Consider the following 8,520-nt stretch of genomic DNA (forward strand, 5'->3'; position numbering starts at 1 on the left):
ACGTTTTCCATGACAGAAAGGCTTGTGCAGTTACGATATCGTGGGTGAAAGTCGGTGGCCGGAACAATTTTTTGGTGCATACGGTGCGAGTTATACAGATGTAGTTTTTTGGCGTACGAACTCTCGTATGAGGTATAGTATGAGGTTTGAGTACATTTACGCACGCGCGCGAGGGAACCCTGCATATAACGCAAATAAGTGACAGTGGCATATATTGCATTCAAACAGTGACACATGTTTATTGTATTGAAGCCCTGATAATATTTACATAAATCTTTTAGTCAAAAATATTTTTACTTTTATGACTCATAACACGCACACTTATGTGAATGAAATAACACTGTTGAAGACATTCATGGAAATAACACGTGCGACCTCGTTCCCAAACAACGGTTAGAGGTCACCTGACTCGGTGTCCTGGGAGCGCGTCTTGGGTCAAGGGAGGGGGATGAGGGGGAAGGCTTGGCAGAACAAAGGCAGACCTATAAGCTAAGCAAGTTTGGGCGCGCTGGCTACACTTCTTATTGTGATGCAATTTCTTAAACTGCGGCTCGTATATGTACGGACGTGACACAGCGGGGACTGATCGGGTTCTCCATATCTATACGGACATTGACGAGGTAAAAGGGAACAATGGAAGAATGAGAGAAAAATGTGTGTGGCTAGTGGATGGTGAGAACTGATAACCAAAAAGGGTTTGAAGCAAGTCTCGATTTCAACTTTCCCGGCCAGACGATATTACCAATCACTTTCAATTAGCCCCAAATAACGCACGTGCTACCCATCACCCCGCCTTCACTACGTCTCGTCATGTGCAGCACCGTGGGCAGCAAGAGCCAAGCAGACATAAAAAAGACGTCTCTATAAATTTTTCACCCGCGTTATCACATGCCTGGACCACCAACAAGTACCGCAAAGTGAAAGCAATAATACGATAAAGAAGAAATGAAGAGGTAAAGAAAGAGGAGAAAGAGGCAAAGTAGGAGGATGAAGAATAATAAAAGGGAGAAAAATGGATTTAAAAGGTTTAGGGAGAAAAGAAAGAAAAACACGCATGAGAGAGAAAGAGAGGGAGGCAAACACGAGCTTATCTTAACGCGTGGACAGCAAAGGTAATTATGCTTAACGAGCGCCATCACCTGTCTGTTTGTTTATCTGTTTGTTTGCCTCTCTCTCTCTCTCTCTCTATATATATATATATATATATATATATATATATATATATATATATATATATATATATATATATCCCAATCTATCTATGTAAGCAAATATATATCCACATATATCATGATCCTAAACAGGCAGACCAAACATCATTAACTTCAATGGATCTTTACTTTTTTTTCATTTTTGACAGACCAAGTCTCAACAGATATTTTTGCAACCTTTTATAACTTGTAACGCGTAATCATTTTTTTGTCACTTCATATTTTTGACCACACCTACAAAACCATTTTTTTTATTACAATTCAATTTTGTGTCTTGCTTGAAGATTACATTGTTTTAGTTAGTTTTATTTTATCCCCTGCTGTTAAGGTTCCCTCTTCTGATACAAGCCTTATTTTTAGGGACCGTCCATGACTAGTGCACGATAGCTGTAATGTGAGAGGGATACTGGCTCTTGCGATAAAGCCTAGAGAAAAACGGCAAATATCCCAACTTCTAGACTATAATGAGTCTAGGTTGCACTATAAAAAACAACAACGTATGAAACAGTCGAGTGAAGCAATCTAGCAGTGTGCTGGCAGCGCCACCTGGACACAGGTAGAGAGAGGTGCCGCAAGCCCCATACTTCATTCTTTCAAGCCGCCTCGCTCCGTTAAGACACTACTTCGCTCTGCTGCCACAGTGAGCTGTGTGCCCACTTTTGCTTTTTTTTTATTTTTTTTTTTTTTACGTCGTGGCCTATTGCGCCGGTAGGCTTCTTCCCGATGGGTCATGATGGTCGGCCCAAGGCTTCTTCCCGGTGGGGCTTGATGGTCGGCAAAGCCCGTTCTGGCGCAGGCGAGTGTTTATAGTGGCGCCATCTTGCATTGGCTCATGCTGCCGTCCCGGAGCTTATCTTTAATCCTAGAATCTAGAGTCCGGGTTGATAGGTGGTCTTCTGGACAGCATGTGGGTAGTTTTAAGCCACTCGGTGACCTGGTTTCCCTGTGCCTTCCTTAAGTTCATCGTCCTTGGAAGCGGAGGTTTTCTGACCCCCTTCCCGCACCGGCGCTCTGTCTCCCCGTGCCACCGCCGGGCAACACGAGCGGCCGGATTTGTGACAAGTGATTAGCGTCCATATGGTTCGCTTGACCTGCGTCCATTTGGTTCGCTTGACCTACGTCCATTTGGTTCACTTTCGTCCCTGGAGGCGGAAGACAATCCCCTCCCGGACCGGCGTTCTCTCTCTCCGTGCTACGGGCGAGAAGAGCGGCCGTGTTTGTGACGAATGACCTGCGTCCATATGGTTCGCTTGACCTGCGTCCATTTGGTTCGATTTCGTCCCTGGAGGCGGAAGACTATCCCCTCCCGGACTGGCGCTCACTCTCTCCGTTTTACGGGCGAGAGGAGCGCCGTGTTAGTGACAAGTGACGGGCATCCATATGGTTGGTTCGCTTTCGTCCCTGGAGGCGAGGTCTCACGACCCCCTCCCGGACTGGCGTCTATTCTCCCCGTGTCCTTGGCGAGAAGGACAGCCGTGTTTGTGACGAATGGCTGGCGTCCTTATGTTCGCTTTCGTCAACGGAGGCGCGGGTCCACGATCCCGGACCGGCGTCCTCCTTACCCGTGTCAGAGGCCGCTTGACTCTCTTCCGCTCTGCATGGAGGTGACGGGTTTGCGACCCCGCTCCCGAGGGGTGGCTAGCTGCCGTGTTTGGGACGTGCGTTGGCTCATACCTTACCATCAGACATTTAGCTAGTACGTATATTTGCGGTGGCTTACGTATTTTCGCGGCCACCTATATACACATATATGTGCGGCCAGCTGCGTTTATTTGCTGTCGCTTATGTATCTTTGCGGCCGCTCATATATACATATATGTGCATCCAGCTACGTATATTTCCTGTCGCCTACGTATCTTTTCTGAAGCTCATATATAAGTATATGTGTGGCCAGCTATGTATATTTCCTGTCGCCTACGTATCTTTGCGGCCTCTCATATATACGTACATGAGCGGCCTGCTAAGTAGGCTATATTTGCTGTGGCCATCGTTTATGTGCGGTCAGCTACGCATTTTTGCTATCGCCTACGTATCTTTGCGGCCTAATGGGGGTAGGCGGTGGCTGAGTGGTTAGCGTGCGGCCCGCACGCTAACATTCACCGCGTGCTGGACGACGCGGGTTCGAATCTCCACGCTTCCACCTGGGATTTTTCAGTCACCGCCGAGTGGCCTAAGACTACCACATACTGTCCTGAAGACCACCCATCAACCCGGACTCTAGAAGAAACCGTCCAAGTGAATCAAGAATGAGCTCCGGGGGGCAGCATGGACCAAGAATAAATGGCGCCACTATAAAAATTGCCTGCGCCATGACGGGCTTGGACCGACCACCAGGCCCCTGAAGAAAGCCTACCGGCGCTATAGGCGAACACGTAAAAGCGCCTCAAATAAGACGTACGAACAAGCCGCATATCGTAGGGGAGGGGGTAAACAGCCCCCGTTTGCGTCTTTCCCAGGAAGCAGGATTCCATGCAAGACCACTACTACAGGGGGAAAGCCAAAATGGAGGAGACAACTCAGTGACTCTCCGTTCCGAAGCAGAATGCATGGCCAGGGAAAGGATGGGCATTGGGCACCCACGGTTGTCAGACAAGGACTGAGCTGGCCTTGAACCTCTGATTCTGAGGCTAGTTTCCTCCTAAGTTTAAGAGGTTCCCATGAACATTTTCTTTACAAAGGGGTGTAAAGAGAACGGTTGGGAAAGCTTTTCTCTCACGTGTTTTCCTGTGCAAAAAAAAAAAGACCTAAGCTAATCGACGTCATATATCAAAACCTTCAAATTTCGATTGCTATCGTTCTTAAAAGTGAGGTTGCGGCTCCGACAACATTACTGGTTGGCAGCACCTGATCCGCAGGACACTTATAGGCACAGTCCCATCCTCCCTCGTTCCGTTGGTTCCTCGCTTTCCAGGTTGAAGAGGTAAATCTTAGTTTACAAGCACTGGAACTCGAGGTAAGTCATGGTAAGGCTATCTGAGGTTTTGCGAAAAAAAACTTGGCCTAAAAAGTTTCCCTCGTGCACCATGTCTCGCAGACAATCGGAATCCCTGCTGGACTTCTTCATTTCCGGGTCTCACTTTTCTTTCTTTAGGAGTACCCCAACCTGGAGGGCAACTCTATCTGCTTCGACATCTATAACATGAAGGCGGTCCACTGCTGTGCCAAGCAAGGCACCTCCTGTTCAGGAAAACCTGCTGTCACTGTCGGAACAAATTTTTGCCCTGGCGGCATCACGTCGCATTTCACTTTCAACACAACAGCTCCCAGAGGAAAACGAGTAGGCAGATGTTCTCTCCCGCTTCAAGAGGTCCTCAGTAGTACGGATCTTAAAATGGGAGTACTTCGAGACACTATGCATTAGGTGGGGGACACCGCAGATCGATCTCTCTGCCTGCTATACATCGATCTGGCTTCCAAAATTCCTCGTCAGAGATGTTCGGAAAACGGAGGGTGGTCCGGACGCTTTCACCGGACAATGGAACAGGTGGGACTATTTTTATCTGTCCCCTCCCCCATGCACCACCATAAAATGGAAAGTGTTGCATAGCCTGAAATCCTTAAGGGGCGGGGTAGCAGTTACTGATAGCGTCGTGGTGACCAGCACAACCATGGTTCGCGAAACTTAACCAGTGGTGTTCTTCCCCTCCCCTGCCATAAGCTCATGCTCTCGAGGGGATTCGGCCCGGCAGACTCTTTTCCACGCTGGCACTTCACGCATAGAGTTTCTCAGGCCCTGGCTGACCCCCTTAAGCATGGCTGGGGGCTTGTCCTAGGCCCTCGATCAGTTCAGCTTCTTAAGCGTGACCCTTTCAACAAAATCCTTCCCCTAGAATAGACAACACCTTTTGGTTCCTAGAAAAGGTTATAACGTCTCTCTCTCCAAGTACCAAGACGAACCTTCAGTAATGAACCTTTTTAAAGCGCACCCTGTTCCTCGTAGCACTCACCTCCGGTTTCAGGTCCTCGCAGCTCAGGGCGCTCATACGTTCCCCGGGTACACTGGAACCATGGCAGATGGTTCCGCAGTTCCTTAGCTCCGTTCCTAAGCCGCTAACTAAGACTGAGCGCCTCGTTCACCGTCCCCAAACCAGTGGTCTTACCAGCTTGGTACCTACAAAGAGAGGCTCATCCATTCTGCCCTGTGTCGGCCTTGAGGATACGCATGGCATCCTCTACGGCTCGCGATCAGCATCGCTTCGTATGTGACCCCGCACCTGAACTACCTTTCTCCACCAGGGGGACTGGATACCTTCTGAGGATAGTGACTGCAGAAGGATATCCGGGCCACGCACCCCGTGCTCACGATGTTCGGGGTGCCGCTGCATCCCTGGCCTTCGCTCGGACCCATTCTCTGTACCGCGTCAAGGAGAGCGGCCAGGAGAGCACGGCTTCCTGTTTTATGGCCCTCTATCTCTCCCTCTCCGCGGACGACGCCCCTTGCCTTGCACTGGGACTTCCTCCGTCAATGAAGATACATCAGGAAGGCGTGTTGACATTACGTCAGCCGGGAAAGCAGGTGGAGGGGGAAAGGGGCACCCCAACCTCTTTCGTCTGTTTAGATTTTCCTTCTCTTGGCCCATAGAAGGAATACTTGTGCTGGAAGTATGCTTCCGTATTGGTCGTGGTCCTTTGCTATTGTGATTACATTTTGGCATTAATGAATTGGGCCGCGGCTCCTTTGGATTTGTTGAGCTGGAAAGGATTCTTCAATATTGTACACTGTGGTAAGTTCGGGTGACTCAGGCCGTCTCTACGCATACCGACTTGGGACGCAAAAGTAGACTCAGGTTTGTAGCACTTCGATCGAGTCGCCTTCTTCCCTACTCCAAGTGGGAGCTAGCTATCGTGCACTAGTCATGAAGGATTCCCAAAATGACGGTTTTCATCTCTTTTTCGGAAAAAAACTATTTTTGGGAACCCGGAACGACTAGTGCACATTCGTTATTCCCCCACCTCCTTCCCCACAGAAGGTTCCTCCAACCTCCGTCGAAGCACCTTGGAATAATGAAGTATGGGGCTTCTGGCACCTCTCTCTTCCTGTGTCCAGGTGGCGCTGCCAGCAATCTGCTCGATTGCTTCACTCGACTGTTTGACACGTTGTTTTCTCTCTGTTTATAAACACAGACCAATATAACAGTCTACAAATGCTAACTACTTGTCAACATTTAACTTTGTATACTTGTATTAATTTCGTACGCCCTGTTCCAAAGGTAATATATTTTGTGTAGGAAATATGTTTTCTGTAGATCGTGTACCTGTCATTGCTCTCTCTAGACTAGTAGGTCAGGCAAAGCGTAGATATGAAGAAAATATTGCAGCCAACTGTAAAAGTAATCCGAAATCTTTCTTCAGTTACATAAACAACAGAAAGGCATTTTTCCTGCCTCCTGGAAAAATGCTGTTGTCACCCCACTATATAAAAACGGAAACCCAGACGAAATAGGAAATTATCGTCCCATCTCTACTTCCATTTTTTTCAAAAATATTAGAAAAGGTAGTTGCCAATCAATTAATGTCATTCCTGGAACGTAACAAACTTCTCTCTCCAACCCAACACGGCTTTAGACCAAAACTCTCTACAGAGACAGCGCTGCAAGTCATTACCAATAAAATTTATGATAATATAGACAACAAACAAATATCACTTTTAACACTCTGCGACCTTTCTAAAGCCTTCGACAGTGTCAGCCACACCATCTTACTCCGAAAACTTCAACAGATTAATGTTGACACCTACTGGTTTGACAATTACCTCGATGACAGGTCACAGTCAGTCCGCATCAAAGACATCGTCTCATCCAAGAAATCAGTAGCCTTTGAGTCCCCAAGGCTCAATACTAGGCCCAACATTATTCAATATCCATGTAAATGACATATCTACCTATATCAATAACTGCCTTCTAGTACAATACGCTGACGACACACAGTTCCTCCACAGCGGTAATATCAACGAAATAAATACTTTAATTAATAAAACTGAGATCACTTTGAAACAAATAAGAACCTATTTTCTACAGAACGGCCTTCAGCTAAACATCAGTAAGACACAATGTATCTTCCTAGGCACACGCCAACTCCTGGCACACATACCTAACAACACCACCATCAGATGTGCTGATGGCGTTATACAAACCCTCCTCCATGTTAAGAACCTTGGCTTTCATCTGATTCACACATGACCTTCGACAGACACATAAATGAAATGACTAGGAAAACAATGGGAACCTTAAATTTCATTAACAGACACAAAGATCTCTTCAACAAAGAAACACGCTTAATGGTTATCCAGACTTTGGTATTAAGCATCATAAAATACGGCATCACAATATGGGGGACAACAAACTCAACTTTAATAAACAAAGTGCAAAAACTACAAAACTTCGCGATAAAAGTGGCAGATGGGAAAGCCAGGAAATACGATCATGTCACTCCATTATTTAAAGATTTACAATGGCTTAAAATCAAAGACCTAATCACCTTTAACCTCATAACAAAAGTGTTTAAGCTGAAAATAAAGGATTACCCAGACCACATCCTCTCTCTCCCAACTGTTAACTATATGACTGACTCAACAACAAGACAACAAAACAATCTGTACGTCCCGAGAACCAACACCGACACAGGTGCAAGATCCTTTCATGTGTTAGGTCCTAAATTATGGAACCAACTACCGAATGAAATAAAAGACTCTCATAATCTGACCACATTAAAATCAATTCTTAAAAAGAAGCTGTTGACCTCTGCATGAATGTATTATCTACTTTACTGCCTTCTGTATATTCTATCATGTATATTTAGATGTATAATACACCATGTATATTTATATGTTTAACCTACCATGTATATTTAGATGTTTAGAATAACCACTTTTTAGTGGAAATAAAGTTTATTTATTTATTTATTTATTTACTCTCTCTAGCTGGCTCTCTCTCTCTCTCTCTCTCTCTCTCTCTCTCTCTCTCTCTCTCTCTCTCTCTCTCTCTCTCTCTCTCTCTCTCTCTCTCTCTCTCTCTCTCTCTCTCTCTCTCTCTCTCTCTCTCTCTCTCTCTCTCTCTCTCTCTCTCTCTCTCTCTCTGGCTCTCTCTCTCTCTCTCTCTCTCTCTCTCTCTCTCTCTCTCTCTCTCTCTCTCTCTCTCTCTCTCTCTCTCTCTCTCTCTCTCTCTCTCTCTCTCTCTCTCTCTCTCTCTCTCTCTCTCTCTCTCTCTCTCTAGCTGGCTCTCTCTCTCTCTCTCTCTCTCTAGCTCTCTCTCTCTCTCTCTCTCTCTCTCTCTCTCTCTCTCTCTCTCTCTCTCTCTCTCTCTCTCTCTCT

This window comes from Eriocheir sinensis, chromosome 37 (assembly GCF_024679095.1).
Source record: "Eriocheir sinensis breed Jianghai 21 chromosome 37, ASM2467909v1, whole genome shotgun sequence".
NCBI lineage: Eukaryota > Metazoa > Arthropoda > Malacostraca > Decapoda > Varunidae > Eriocheir > Eriocheir sinensis.